Source organism: Bos grunniens, chromosome 9 (assembly GCF_055505025.1).
Source record: "Bos grunniens cultivar Pamir isolate PY7600 chromosome 9, Bosgru_T2T1.0, whole genome shotgun sequence".
In the NCBI taxonomy this organism is placed as follows: Eukaryota; Metazoa; Chordata; class Mammalia; order Artiodactyla; family Bovidae; genus Bos; species Bos grunniens.
This window is the reverse complement of record NC_141173.1, coordinates 58,955,893-58,973,056: the sequence shown is the minus strand read 5'-3', so window position 1 is coordinate 58,973,056 and position 17,164 is coordinate 58,955,893.

The following is a 17,164-nucleotide window of genomic DNA, read 5'->3' as shown; positions in this document are numbered from 1 at the left end:
CAGCACTGTTTATAATAGCCAGGACATGGAAGCAACCTAGATGTCCATCAGCAGATGAATGGATAAGAAAGCTATGGTACATATACACAATGGAGTATTACTCAGCCATTAAAAAGAATTCATTTGAATCAGTTCTAATGAGGTGGATGAAACTGGAGCCTATTATACAGAGTGAAGTAAGCCAGAAGGAAAAACACCAATACAGTATACTAACGCATATATATGGAATTTAGAAAGATGCTAACAATAACCCTGTGTAGGAGAGAGCAAAAGAGACACTGATGTATAGAACAGTCTTATGGACTCTGTGGGAGAGGGAGAGGGTGGGAAGATTTGGGAGAATGGCATTGAAACATGTAAAATATAATGTATGAAACAAGATGCCAGTCCAGGTTCGATGCACGATACTGGATGCTTGGGGCTAGTGCACTGGGATGACCCAGAGGGATGGTATGGGGAGGGAGGAGGGAGGAGGGAGGAGGGTTCAGGATGGGGAACACATGTATACCTGTGATGGATTCATTTTGATATTTGGCAAAACAAATACAATTAGGCAAAGTTTAAAAATAAAATAAAATTTAAAAAAAAAGAGAAAAAAAAAAGTATTTATTTACTCTTACAATAAGTTCTCTTTCTTATAGTAAAATGTTTATAATTCCCACACTATATATTTTTCTTTTCAACTTAACTAATCATTTCACATTTGTATAAATAGGATTTTCAATGATTTGATATTTACCCCAAAACAGGGTGCTGAGACCCTTTTGGGATTCTCTGTTGTCTGAAATCTTGTTAGAATTTTGCCCTTCAATATCAGTCATGAGGATGTGACGTAGTTCATATTTCCTATTACATGATTCAGCCCAAATCTCCTCCACCCAATTTCCACAGTATTTAGCTGCATCCTCAGTAAAGGCAACTATTTTCCAGTCCTTATTGGGTTTCTTCAATCTGGTCACATCTATTAAATATCTAGAGGAAACTGTGTGACTTTTTAACATGTGCATAGCACTCTTAGTTTCTAATGCTGAAGCAAGATCAGACATGAGGAAATTAGACAAAGCAGCTCAATTTGTCATCTTACCAGATAGCCTTTCCATTTTGTTTATTCCAATTCTATTTCTAAACTTTTTCATTCCATTGAAGTACTCTTCCAATATACCATATATATACATGTGAGTAACACATCCCAAAAACTGATGCTGTTATTGATAAGAATTTTATAGTAGATAGTAATGTTTATCATGGCTTCTACCACTATAATAATATTGAATAAAACAACTTAAAGTGTAAGCTTTAGCCGATCTATTCACTGTCATAACTTTTTACAAAATTATGACAAAGTACAGTAACAATTTTCCCACTTGAGAAATAATGAGGAAAATTTCCCAGAAAATTGTATAGATATAAATTATAGGGTTCTAGATCAAATTTATTCAAGTAGACTCAGATTCATTAGGATAAACTGTTTTTTAACATTTGATTGACCATTAATTTTATTAATGCATATAGGCAAATATCCTTACAGGATAAGCAATTATTTTATCAAGTTTTGAGCACTGCAATATGCTGTATTTTGTAAAACTTACTGAATTACAGGTACCCTATTCCACTGAATGGAGGTGGGAGTCATATGTATTCCAATATATCTTTCGTTTGGGTTGGTTTCAGCTGAGAATTTTAAAAACAAAACTATGTTGACTTCACATTATTATAATTTTGCAATATAATGTAGGTTCCTAGGGATATATTTTACCTCTATGGTGGATATCATTCAATGTAAAAAAACATTATATTCAATGAAAATAAAAATGGCAAGTAATAAAATAAATTAGAATTTTAAATAGTAATATCCATACTCAAATTATCTCTAAGTTCAGAAAATTATTTAAGAGTACAGTTCTGTTCAGTTCACTCACTCAGTTGAGTCCGACTCTTTGCAATCCCGTGGACTGCAGCACGCCAGGCCTCCCTGTCCATCATCAACTCCCAGAGTTTACTCAAACTCATGTCCATTGAATCAGTGATGCCATCCATCCATCTCATTCTCTGTCATCTCCTTTTCCTCCCAGCTTCAATCTTTCCCAGCATCAGGGTCTTTTCAAATGAATAAGTTCTTCACATCAGATGGCCAAATATTGCAGTATCAGCTTCACCATCAGTTCTTCCAACAAACATTTAGGACTGATTTCCTTTAGGATAGACTGGTTGAATCTCCTTGCAGTCCAAGGGACTTTCAAGAGTCTTCTCTGACATCACAGTTCAAAAGTATCAATTCTTCAGTGCTCAGTTTTCTTTATCGTCCAACTTTCACATCCATACATGACTACTGGAAAAACCATAGTTTTGACTAGATGGATCTTTGTCAGCAAATTAATGTCTCTGCTTTTTAATGTGCTGTCTAGGTTGCTCCTTTCTTCCAATGAGCAAGGATCATTTAATTTCATGGCTGCAGTCACCATTTGCTGTGATTTTGGAGCCCAGGAAAATAAAGTCTGTCACTGCTTCCACTGTTTACCCATCTATTTGCCACGAAGAGATGGGACTGGATGTCATGATCTTAGTATTTTGAATGTTTAGTTTTAAGCCAGTTGTTTCACTCTCTTCTTTCACTTTCATCAAGAGGCTCTTTAGTTCTTCTTCGCTTTCTGCCATAAGGGTCATGTTATCTGCATATCTGGGGTTATTAGTTTTTCTCCCAGCAATCTTGATTCCAGCTTGTGCTTCATCCAGTGCAGTATTTCTCATAATGTACTATGCATATAAGTTAAATAAGCAGGGTGACAATATACAGTTTTGATGTACTCCTTTCCCAATTTGGAACCACTTAAGAACTGGTGACTAAAAAAAGCATTTTAAAATTGTAGTCAGAGTCACAAAGAAAAGAAGTAAACACTTTTGTTGATTGGAATGTTTTGAAAAAGATCTGCTAGCTTGCCTAGTGTTATTATTTTTTTCTACCAATATCTTCCATAAATCAACATGATCAGCCACACAATTACAATTGTGTAGGTTGTAATAATTTTCAAGTTCACCTTTTCTTAAATACTGTTTTATCTTGCTAAATCATCCACATCAGTGTGATTAGAAGCAGGTATAACAGCATGGTATATAACAACCTGCATTTTTGATATCTGTACTGGAAATGAAGTTAGCATTTATTTTCACCTGAAGGACTTTGTTGGGTTTTGGCCAATGAATAATGTATATATTATTCCTAAGGCAAAGGTATTCATCTGTTGGAAACCACATAAATGCCAAGCCCTTCTTATTCACAGCCTGATTGGAAATTATTGAATGATTTTTTACTAGTGTTTAGCCAAACTGAGAAAATTGTATCTAATTTGTTATTCCCTGTTGTTTCAGGTGTGTTGTGTAAAAGGAAGACACTACTAATAAGATAAATACCATGTTTAAATATCTGTGGTTTCCATTACTCATTTATCTCATGCCAAGCTACAAAACTGTAAGATGGCCAGTCTTATCTTTCTTTGCCTTTTCTTTTCTCAAAAATAGGGCATTTTTACATTTAGTGCATGGCATTTTTGTTCATTAGAATCAACATGAAAAATTATAGAGCGGATATAAACCTTAACATCATGTTTATGTTCAGAAGTACTTAAATGTCCATTTAACCAGATATTTATCACTTGTTAAATCATTTAAACAGGTAGTTTAGTAAGGCCATAGATACTGATAATTATGTTCCAAGTTGTATCAAGTATATAATTGACCAACTGATGGACTCCAGTGTGTTCCAGACTTTATATATGTGATTAACTACTGATTTCTTAAAAAAAAGTCCTTACAGCTCTCATTCTTAAAATCAGTTTTATTTCTCCTAAGACATTTGAGAAATAGGGTTGAAAAAAACATATATAGATCCTCAGATGTTGCTTAGATCACACTATCTGGATGATATTTGAGAAAGTGATAACCCTAATTCTCTTTAGCTCTTTTTCTTTCTTTTTTTCTCCCTGGTCCAGTTTTGTTCATAATTATACACAATGCACAGGCTGTTAATAACAATCAATTAAGAATCCCTTGGCCTTCTATGGTCTACATTCTAATCAAGAGCAGCAAGAATAATGCTGGCTATGAGCTCTGCCAAATAGACCATTAGCCACTGATAATTTGTTTCAGTTAAAATCTCTCCTTACAAAGAGGACCAGTTCCAACATGACAAATAACTATATAGTTGCTTTGATACCTGTACTCTGGCAGATGAACACTTTTCCCTCAACTATTTAAGTTCTTACATAGATTTTACAAATTTCAAGGTTAATTAACAAGAATCATGAAATAGACAACAACCACATTATTCAAAGTAGGAAATACTTGGCAATATAGCCCATATTAAGAGAATAATTCATAGGAGGAAATGAATAAAAGCCACATATAGTCACTTTATCATTTAATAGTGAGGAATACTATCCCACAAAATTTTTCCTGCCAGATACATCCTCAAGAGAACATCTTTCACATAAACTGAATACAAGCAGAAAATAAAATGCAAGAAATTATGTTACCAGATGAAAGTATGAGCCTTGTGAGCTAAAACCATGCATGCATGAACAAGGGAAGTTTCCAAGACCATGAAAAGAATCTTGTTTGCTTTGTTTTAATGAAATGTGACTGCAGTGCATTCCCATAGTGCTTTAGCAGGGTTTAACATGTCTAGCTGTATCATTAGATCGTGAATTTCTAGAGGTCAGGAACTCAACAATATGACATACATTTAAAGGAGCACGATGTGCAGCTTACACCATGAGCAGAATCCACCATGTTTCCTGTTCTTTAAGTCTTAGTAGAATTTGGGAAGAAGCAGTGAGTGAATCAGGCTGCTTGGGGCTCATTTTCTGTGACATTTGACTTGTTTCCTTAAATCATTTTCCTTGAGAAAATTTGGATTTTACTCCCGCTTAAGTTTAAAAACAGTTCCATAGTTACGTATGACATGATGACAAACATTTTGCCTTGGAATCAAACTTTGTTGTAAGTATAAAATTGCCTGTTTTTTTATAGGTAAAGTGAAGCAATGCTACTGTTTTGTTTGAAAGTATTTAAAATGTAATGACTATAAGAACAGTAATTCAATTTATGTTTGTATGGAATGCTTTTATAATCTGTCTTTATACACGATTCCTCCTTTTTAAAAGGAAATTTTTGATCATTTGAGATATGAACACAGCCAGCTTAAAAGAATTAAGTCAAATCTCTGAGCAAATGACTCTGCAAATAACAGCCATCTCTGAGATCTTGACCTCGTATAGTTTTTTACTTTTGAAAATCTACTACACATTTCCTTTTGAATGCCTCATTGTCATTCAGTCTCAACGATTTTGTTTCATTATTTTTTCCAACAAATACAATTTTCGATATATGATTCTATCAGTAGCAGTATTATTCTCCAAGACATCCAAGGCCCAGATCTCGAATTTTCGTTTTTTCTTCTTAATATCCACATCCAGATATCTTGGAAATTCTCCTTCTCCCTTGCTTTCTGTCTATGATTTACTCATCCTGAAAGAACATGATTTAAAATGGCACATTATTTTTTCCATCATCACAAATTTCTTGGCTTTATTTGCTATTATAATTTCTTAGAACTCTATAATATTTGGGAAAAAAAGTTTAGAAGTCATTTTAGGTGTTTCTCTAGAGAGATAATTTAGAAAAAAAAATTGTTTTGAGTTTGTATTAACAAGTTAGAGAATAAAAGTAATCCTGAAGTGAAGTGAAAATCACTCAGTCGTGTCTGACTCTTTGTGACCCCATGGAGTGCAGCCCACCAGGCTCCTCTGTCTACGGGTTTCTGCAGGCAAGAAGAGTGGAGTGGGTCACCATTCTCTTCTCCAGGGGCTCTTCCCCACCCAAAGATTGAACGCAGGTGTCCTGCATTGCAGGCAGATTCTTTACCATCTGAAACACCAGAGAAGCCCCAAAGTGATTCTAAAAATCAGTGTAAAAATCTATCTTTATCAAATAGTCTTTTTGATTTTAGGAGGTGGGAAGAATTGCCTATAATATATACTTCTCTTCTGTCTTTAAAGAAGGAAGGACTTATACTTCCCAGAATGTACTATGTTTGCATGATTTTAAAGAACTAGCACTGTTATTAGTGGTGCTCAAACTGATTTTCCAGAAAAATCTTCCTTGAGAAAGTTTAGACCTCTCTTGCTTTTAAGATTAAAAGCTTTAAAAATCATACCCTTTATGATTATGAATTAATAAGTTAGAATGTAGTGTCTCATTTGATTTATAATTATTTAAAAAAACACAAGTTTTTAAATCTCATTAATGACAATTCCCAAAAATCTCAACTAACTTTTATCACTTTATGACCATAGGGCATTTATATTACTCCTTCCTCATGAACATAATAATTAAATAATTCATAGGTGTCATTTCCAGAGTAAGGGAGAAAATCTGAGATTAAAAGCAGAGGTCATTAAAACTATAACACCTTAATCTAAAGCTTGGAGACAATTATTAAGAACATTCATTTCTCAAATATTTTGATACATGAGCTCTTATTTGGAAACTAAACTAATTTAGGATATCATTAAAATCCTTAAAATGTTTTTGTCATGTCATGGGCCTCCCAGAGCCATCCAACTTGTATACTAATTATTTTTTCTTGGCTCCATGCTGTTTTAATTACATTCATTATTTCTGTCATTCTGTAAAATCTTATGCATAGAAGTGCTGGTGGCCTGGTGCATAACCATTGCTTTTTCCTGCTGTGCTAATGGCTTAAGTCCAAACTGAGGTGCAAATGAAATGAGTTTAGGAAGCTAAATTTGGCCCCCAGTTAATTCGCTTCAGAAACCTGCTACCTATTTTTTGAATGTGTCATAAGCTGGCTCAGTTACAAATCTATGTTCATAAAGAATGCAAAAGTTAGACAGAAATTTATAAACTTGCATCCTTAATGAGTATCAGTGATGTCAGATGGAGGCTCAATGATAGTTTTCTGGTGGGGGGGGTGGTGGGGAAGGAATTACCACATATTCTGATTCTTCTTAGAAGTTACATATATTTTATCAAGGAGAAATAATAGATTAGGAGGAAAAAATTTAGTAAAATTAAAGAAAGAAAAATCAGGTGAGAAGCATTTTGACAACTTGACATACAGCAATTCTAAGTGACCTTTGGTTAAAAGTATTCATCTTGTCACATTTCTACTTTCTTTAATTTTAGATGAAAAGAAAGATATTTCCTGTTGACATCAATGGTCTCTGTTCCTTTTGTATGCTCTGTCTTTGCTGTGCGCCTTGATCTTTTCTTCTCCTTTGTATTTTCTAAATGAAATGGCAGCACAAACTGAAAATTCCCCTGAATCACAAATGGCTTATAGTTATAACCCCTCTCTGTGATAGAAAACATCTCAAAAATTAGTAAGTGTAATCAGTTACTAATAAATACATTATTAATTTTTAAAAATATTTTAAATGAATGATATTAAAAGTGTTCAGCCATATATATGGCATCACTTACAGACTCTGTTTAGGAATTTATAGTATATATGTATATGTATCTATTAAAATTTAAATTTAGCACTTTTAGGAGTCAGACAATAATTGGCATATACACAAGATGCACTATTCCTATGTCAAGTGATTGAAAACAAGCTCCGAGAGACCCGTGTTTCCACAACATATTTATTTGATCCTAATATCTGAGAGGTTTGGGGTTTTGTTTCATTTGTTAAATAGATAAAAACTTCAATACATGTAAGGGTAGGGAGTGGGGAAAAAAAAACTTCAATACAAATTGCTTATTATTACAGAAGAAAGATGCAAATCATGACCTCTGCTTTCTAGAAATTAACCTTCAAAGTCTCAAGATAGATTAGCATACATCAAGTACATCAAGGCTGTATATTGTCACCCTGTTTATTTAACTTATATACAGAGTACATCATGAGAAATGCTGGGCTGGAAGAGGCACAAGCTGGAATCAAGATTGTATTTTAAATCAAATTTGATATTGTTGATGGGGCTAATGAAATAGGCAAAGAGACTTTTTTAAAAAAAGGTAAATAAAAACCAAATATACTAAAGAAAATCTCCAGAGAAGACTTATTCTTAGAATGACATAAGAATGTCTATTGTTTAACACTCTGGATGATCACCCTTGACTTAGAAAAGTTGTCCAGTGTATCCGCCTTCCATACCCATAGCTAGAATACAGCATTTCAGGCAGACAGCTAACAGACAGGCTTGGCCCAACTATACAGCTTTGGGGTAAAAACTGAGATAATTTCCCTAGGCATGGTTAATCAAATCTCAAAGCATGGTTTTTATATCTCCATGTTTATTCAATAAAAATTGAAATATTTAAGAAAACAATTGAATATAAAGAATAAAGAACATCTACAGAAGTTGGTGTTATACTGTACATACCTACCAGCTGCCTCAGTTTCATTATCCTTCATTGTTGTCATTTATTGTGTAACTTAGCCCTGATTTCTCCCAGGCTATAGTGGATTTACTTCATCCTAATTTTCATTAACTGAGCCTCTAGTATGCCCTGGTCCATATCATGCACTTTGTCTTAAAATTTCTTGCAGTGGGAAGAATTCAACTTATGATTTTAATCTAGGAAAAGAGACCATGAACTACATACAATCTCTAGCAAAAATCACATTTGTTTTTTGGATTTCTCCACTTTTCTATATCTTCTCTTCTTTCATGATGTAGAAAAAGAAATAAATTAAAAAATAGAAAGGAAAACTAGATGGTAGTATGGCACTGCAGTTTAAAAATCTCATGCTTCTCTTCTACTGAAAGGTTGTTGTTGAATCACATGAAGACACCAGGATTCTTGGCCCCGAGAGGAGAAGAATTCAATCCGGGGCCAGAGACGAGGCTTGATCGCTCAGAGCTTTTGTGTAATAAAGTTTTATTAAAGTATAAAGGAGATAGAAAAAGCTTCTGACATTGGCATCAGAAGGGGGCAGAAAGAGTACCCACTTGCTAGTGTTAGCAATGAAGTTATATACTCTCCAATGAATCCAAAGAATGTCTAGAGGTTGTAAAGACCTCATCAGACCTACTCCCATAATTTACATTTTAAAATAACAGAATTAGCCAGAAGGTTTAATCCAAAGACAGTCCTGAATCAGAGACTGTCCTCAGGCAGGATACATTATTGTTATATAATCCTAAGGAATGTAGAGAAAGAAAAAAGTTTGTCCTTTCTTCCTCCTTGAGAATTCCAGACCCCTCTCTCCTTGGGAACCCCTAGACTCCTTATCAACCTGCCTAGGAACTGACTCTCTCACTACCAATCAGTGTTTTCCAAGGTTGACCTTTAAAGTTTTTCTTTAGCTTTCTGTTTTAGCAGCACTTCCTCAGATCTCTTACTTCTCATTTCCTTTCCTTCTCTTTTTGTAGAGAATGGTGTCGTAATGGCTTTCTCTATCTTGAGTCTCTCACACAATCACGGAAGGTCACCAAAAGTTTCTAATCTGGCCTCTGACACAGTTGTTTTCTACTATAAATTTTTAGTTTTGTTTTCCTTTTATTCTCAAATTGACATTTATTTTTCTTTTGATATCAAACTGATCTGTGAATGCAAAAGCCACACACCAAAAAAAACCTGCTACACACCTGTTTCTATTTGGGTTCCTTAGACTAGATCATCATGCTTTAGTACAACAATTAAACTTCCTATTTGCTTCTAATTCTATTATCTAATTTTATCTAAAGCACTCCTGTTAGGTAGGTAGAGAAAGGTCATTTAATCCTCATTTTATAAATGAAGAAAGGCGAGCACAGAGAAGCTAAATGACTTGCCCAAGGCCAAGTGCATCTCTGTGGTAATTCTGAACTAGAGTGGCCTGGGAAGAACCATGCACCAGTGGAAACAATGGTTAATCTAATCACCCAGCAGGGGGATGGGCAGCTGACACTGATAGCAAACTAAAAATAAGCTGAAACTAAATGTTTCATAGAATTCAACTGAAGAAGAATCATAGTTTAATAAAGCTGACTAGAGAAAAGAAATGTGTCTGTCATTTGCTTTGAAAGAAACAGCAGAAAAATAGTGGTGATAACAGGCAGAGAAACAGAGCAAAAAGATGACTAACAATGCAAGTCGTATTTGAAAATCTCAGTCATATAAAACTGCATAACCCTCTGAACATATATTATTAAGCATGTAAAACTTTATTTGGGGGATTTAATTTTAATAACTAAAATTTGTTTTCAACTACCAGCAAATTCAACATTAGAAGATTTACCTTTTAATATCATACCTGTATTTCACTGTGAAGACAGAACATGAGAGAGCATCCATTTCTATTTTTATTTTCCTTTTGGTACGCTTTACAGAGAGCTCTAATGCTGGGTTATGAGCATACCTGAAGATAACTTACCAATGACTGGTTTCAAAAAACAAGTAAACAAAGGCTCAATAAACATGGGGAAAAGAATCAGTAGCTACATATACTTAAACATAGGGTGTTTAAAAATTTTAGTTTAACTTGAGAAAGCATGAAACCTGAATCAAGTAGCTTTATGCTTTTGTACTGTGGAAAAACAAAGGACAGAAGAAGAGTAAATCTCTCTATTCATTTTATGATGTCAGAATATCCCTTCCCATTTCTCCCGCTCTCTTTCTAAGCTCTAATGAATTTTTATAAGTAAACAAATAAAAGGGCTTCTCTGATGGCTCAGCAGATAAAGAATCTGCTTGCAATGCAGGAGACACAGGAGACAGGAGTTCAATCCCTGGTTCAAAGATCCCCTGAAGGAGGACATGGCAATCCACTCCAGTGTTCTCTTCTGAAAAATCCCATGGACAGAAGAGCCTGGCAGGCTGCAGTCCACAGGGTCACAAAGAGTCAGAAATGATTAGTGACTACACTAAATTTTTCAAAGTTTAGCTGAGGGGGAATTCTTGAAACTCAAAATCTACTACTAACTGTTGAATACTCTGAATTTATTAATATGACTAAGCTAAATAAGAAGTCTAGAGGTTCAAATTTATTCATTCAACAAGTATTTTGGTGTCTAATTTTGCCACATAAGTGTAGTGCACCATGATGCTAATGATGCCTTTCCAAAGCTAAATATGGAGCCTACTCTCATGGAGGTTACAATTGTTCTGGATAAGTAGCATGAAATATTAAAATCATAGTAGGGCTATAAAGAGTAGGCAATGACACCCCACTCCAGTACTCTTGCCTGAAAAATCCCATGGACAGAGGAGCCTGGAAGGCTGTAGTCCATGGGGTCGCTGAGGGTCGGACACGACTGAGCGATTTCCCTTTCACTTTTCACTTTCATGCATTGGAGAAGGAAATGGCAACCCACTCCAGTGTTCTTGCCTGGAGAATCCCAGGGATGGGGGAGCCTGGTGGGCTGCCGTCTATGGGGTCGCACAGAGTCGGACACAACTGAAGCGACTTAGCAGCAGCAGCAGCAGGGCTATAAAGTAAAAGTTCAAGTGCTAGAAAAATGTAGGGTGCAAAAACTAGCCTTGACTAAGGAGACAGGAGCTGTAGCAGGGGAGAAGGATGAGGAGAGGCAGAGTGATCAAAAAAGTTCCAGTAAAGGAAATGCAGCCCTATGTTTATAAGGGGCTTATGTTTGGACCATCAGAAGCATCTCTGGAGATTAGTTTGGAAAGGTCTCTCAGCCAGTTGAATTGCAAAGTCAAATTTCATATTGAAAGTTTGCACTGACATCCTTGTTGACCATGAGGACAGGGATATAGGTGGGGAGACTTATTCCATGCCTCCTAAATTGGTACGACATGATATGACAGTTTTTTGAGCTGGGGGAAGTGGTGGTCAAGAGGGATTGCAAGAAATTGACTTGCAATTTATACTGTACATAAAACTAGCCCCCTGAGAATATTTCTCAGGAATATTTCTTCCTGGAATATATGCAAAATGATTAAAAAATGTAGAAATTTTAATCCAACAAAATCAGTAAAATATAAGTACACATATTACAAATTTTGTAGTACTACCTTCAGATATGTGAGTATGGAATGATATTAAAAAAACATGGGTGGCCTACTCCAAATTTTTATCCATGAGGCATTTTATTCTTATAATTCTCTCCCTACTTTTTCTGAATTGGAGGCAGAAACTGATGCTGAAATAGAAGAAGACAATGCACTTACTTTTGAAAAAGTGGTATCAGTCACCAGTGCTTGGGGTACTTTATCCCAAGCAGAAAGGATAAAGGTGCAAGGACTTTGTTCTACTTCTTTCTAGCATTGGTGCCTGTGCTCGCTCTGAAATGTGCAAGACATCTTTCATGAACAGTACTTTGGAGTTTCTGTAAAGTGGGATCAACCTCTCTTCTCAGCTCTTCTTCCCTCCACCCAGTGCCTCAGGATTCCATGTGCAGGCATCACACATGGTGACCAGCCACACCCTATGATGTGAGCAGAGTTCTGATAAGATGGAACAAAATATCTGCCCAATAAATTTGGTTCTTTGTATGATAGCTCAACAAACACTGGAAGATTGAGATTATACAAATATTACATTGAGATTATACAAATATCAGCCACCTATGGCTCAGGCTAACAGATCACAGAACTGATAATATGCAAATCTAAATCAACCAACCATTCATATTAATAACTGAGAACAGTAATAATTCACATATATTGAGTACTTTGTACTGGACAGTGTCTGAAGTGCCTTATCTGTATTCTTCCTCATGACAATGCTTCAGAATGTTAGTATTTTTATTCTTATTCAATAGATGGAGAAACTGAGGCAGAGAATGAGTAAGTAAACTTCTATAGCCACGTTGGTAGTAAATGGTGGAGCAAGACTCAAGCCTAGCCTGAGCCTGTGCTCTCTACTGGTATCAGGAAATGCCTCCCTAAGGAAGGTTCAAAGGGCATCCCAGCAAAAGGAAAGACACATGATGTGGGAGTAGGGGAGAGACTATTGTAGATTTTGAGCAGTGTTTGTTAGTAGAGCTGGGGCTTCCCTGGTAACTCAGACCACAAACAATCTGCAGGCAACTCAGGAAACCTAGGTTCAGTCCCTGGCTCCAGAAGATCCCCTGGAGTAGTAAATGACAAACTACACCAGTATTCTTGCCTGGAAAATTCCAAGGACAGAGGAGCCTGTTGGGCTACAGTCGCAGGGTCACAAAGAGTCAGACAAAACTGAGCCATCTATGCACACTGGTGATGAATGAATGAAAACACGTACAACTCAATTAGAATCTAATTGAGATTAGAAATTAGAATCTGTTGTAAATCAATGTTCTTCAGAAAAACAAAACCAACAGAAAAAGAAAATACGTATGTGTGTGTGTGCACACGTGTGTCTGTGTTGCCTAACAGCTTATAAGGAAGGATTTATTATAGGGATTGGCTCACATAGTTATGGAGGCCAAGAAGTCCCACAACTTGCCTTTTGTAGTCATAGAAACAGGAAAATTGGTGGTGTAATACAGTCTGAGTCCAAGGGCTTAGAACCAAGGGAGTGGAAGATTTAACTTCTAATCGAGGTTAAAGTCTTAAGAACAGTGGGGCTGCTAGTGTAAGTCACTGACTTCGGAGGTCTGAGAACCAGTAGCTCTAATGTCCCCAGGCAGAAGATGGACATCTCAGCTCAAAAAAAAAAGAGGGAGATAATTTGCCCTTTCTGTATCTTTTTGTCTAATTGGGCCCACAGTGAATAGAATGATGCCTGCCCACATTGTTGAGGGCAGATCACTTTACTGAGTCTACTGATTCAAATGCTAACCTCTACTGGAAACATCATCACAGATACACTCAGAAATAGTGTCTTACCAGCTACCTGAGCATCCTTTAGCTAGTTGAGTTGTTGCATAAACCTTTCCACTACAGAGTCTAAGGGTGAAAACATGAAGATCTTATTAAAAGCTAAAATATCCATTGATAGAGATAAAGGAGAATAAAAAGAAATAACACAGAGTTTAAAATATTAAAATAATACAGAGTACATGAAATCCGTGCTGCCTTTGAGAGGCTCTTTTAAAATATAGAGGAAGAGGGAAAATAGATAATAATGTTTAGAGAAAAGATGATAACTTTGGAAGAAGGATAGTTGAGATTTAATATTCTAATAACTTTTATTATAGTGGGGTAACAGAACCAATGATATAGCATAGAAATAATATTCAGAGATACAATAGAAGAAAGGTTTGCTGAAGAAGGACCTAAATATGTAGATTACAAGGCTGGACTCAGTAACTTATACTAGCAGGCCTGATTCTCAGGACATCAGCCTCTATTAGTAGTTATAAATTCTACTCCATATATTAATAGTTTTAATGTTTCAGGAAAAAGAAGATCTCACAAGCACTCTGAAAGGCGAAAATGAACAGATTACTTAGTTAAGAAGAAAAATTAAATTGTAAAAATGACTTTAAATGTTCTGTAGAGACACTTTTTTAAGAACTACCCTAGAAACCTGAATGGTTGAGACTTTATGCAAGGGACATGTCAACAGAGAAATGTGCTTAACTTTATCCAAAGAATTTTGGAGAAAGACAGTGCATGACATCTCATAAAGCTGGGCAGGAGAAATATTCTTTAAGTCTGTGTGAGAAGATTTTTTTTGAGCCAACATTCTAGTTACATTATCTTCTTATTTATTGGACGTGCAATTCAGGCCAAATTCTGACATTTAACACTTATAGAAAGTTCCCATGAGAGTTTAAGAAAGTGCTTTCAATCTGTAACTGGAGCCGAATTTGGCAGAATTGCCTTGTGAATAAATCTGTGAGTATTACACACAAAGAGACAAAATGAGGGTGTACTCATAAAACATGGAGTTGCCTGTTTTAGAACTGTACATCAGACGAATCTTGTTTCCATTCTATAAAAATCAATAGCACCTAATAAAATTGCTTACTTTATAAATGTTTACAAATACTTAATCTATAATGATTTACGCAAAGAAAAGGTTCTAAACAAATGTTAAATGAATCAACATGTGTTTAAATCTATGAAGACAACAGGAAAAGGCAACAAGTTAAAGAATACACAATCTGTTCCATCCTTCTAGGGCTGTGAATTTGATTCCATTGTTGACTTCCCTGATTTTCTCCCTTCCCAAACTCATGTAGGCATTAAAAAAAAATTCTGTAAAAGTTTCCTCTCTGCTCTGTATAAATTATCTTTTGTGCATTTCTGTATTGCTTATACCATTACCACCATCCCCCCACCACCCCACCCCCCCCACACACACACACAAGTTCCCTCAGATCTAAGCAGCCTTTGGAGATCTCCATTTGAGTCTTTTACCATCAAAATAATCTCTATATAGACATAGCTTAGTTTCCATTTCTGTTCTCTTTGTCTGCCTACTCATAATCAACTGCCTACCACACCTATGCTGTTATTAGTAGAAACATATTTTTCAATGTGTTTAAAAATTATTATACTTATTTAAAATTTGAAAAAAAAATTCTTACCCTTCTTTCCTCAGAAGAATCAAGTTAAACAAAGCCATTATTTAACTTGATTTTTAAAAAATTCCTCTTTCTCTTCCCAACACCACCATTTTGTATGAACTCACTATGAGTTCCCTATTGCTGTACAAAGAATTGTATAGCCTTCAGTCTCTGGGCATTCCAATGGATCTCAGAAGGATGGACTCACTCTAAAACACATGCTCATTTCCCTGCAGGTGAAGATAAGTAGCGGAGAAGGCAATGGCAACCCACTCCAGTGTTCTTGCCTGGAGAATCCCAGGAATGGGGGAGCCTGGTGGGCTGCCGTCTATGGGGTCACACAGAGTCGGACACGGCTGAAGCGACTTAGCAGCAGCAGCAGCAGCAGCAACAGAGAAGTAGAATCTATCCTGTGCACTTGGTACAAACCCCTTGCCCAGATCTCCTCATCTGCTGGCCCCTTTTCACTTGTCTGATCCAAATCCACCCACTACTGTTTAATGAGTAGTCTGCTCTTTCTCCTGTAAGTCCTCGTGACATTTTCATGACATGAGAGTTCTGTGAAATGATAGAGGCAAGTTGCTTAACAATGAGTTTGTCATAGAGAAAACATTTTCTTAAGGGTAGATTTTATTTTTCTTTAGAATTAGTGCTAAGAGGACTTTGGCTATGACAGACTTGTATCCCCACTGACTGGTGCCTGAGGTCAGGTCTTAAGTTTTATCACCACAATATCTTACTGAGCACATCATAGAAATTTATTTGCTTGTGATTTCTTACCTTTATGAAAAGATTTAATAATTTGAATTTAAATTTGATTCTTTGATTCTTTAACATCTAAAACTTAAAGACTAAAGGGAGGTGACTTCTAATTTTCCAAAGAAATAAAATTACCCACCTGCCAATGCAGGAGACTAAGAGACATGGGTTCAGTCCCTGGGTGTGGAAGATCCCTTGGAGGAGTGCATGGAGGGCAAGGCAATCCACTCCTGTATTCTTGCCTGGAGAATCCCATGGACAGAGGAGACTGGGGAGTTACAGTCCATAAGGTTGCAAAGATTGGACACAATTGAAGTGGCTTATAACACACATATGCACATATGTGCATTGTAAAATATAGATTATATACATCAACATTTTATTATATAATCTCACTTAAGATTTTTATTTTTTAAAATATCTTTTTATTACTATTTTCCATTTTTTTTAAATAATACATCTCATCTCAAATTTCAATACATGTTTTCACTGAAATACAGTAAAAAAAAAATGCATTTCTTTTTCCTAGGGAATATAAATCACTTCCATGTCCACAATAGAATATTTTGATTTATAACTGAATTTAAAGGAATAGATTACAAATATACAATAAATAATGAGGAAGAATATAAGCAGATATCATAAAACTCTAAACCTTTGAAAGACTAGTGACTGTCCATCACATTTCAGAGTAGTTAAATGTAGACACAATTACATTGATGGGCCTTTAAAACACAGCTCTTTGTGGACTATAAACATTGAGAATGAAAGAAAAACATATCAAAAGTATTGCATCAATAAAGAATGATCAGAACCAAATGGCACCAGAGGACTGCATTCATAGTGTCATTACTATGCAAGTCAGCTGCCTAAACTAAGAAATGAAATAAAATAAGAACCATAGGCAACATCTCTGTGAGTGCCACAAAATAAAAATGATTTTTCTGTGTTTATATCATTTGAAGTATGTAAGTAAATTTATTACTCTGACTAAA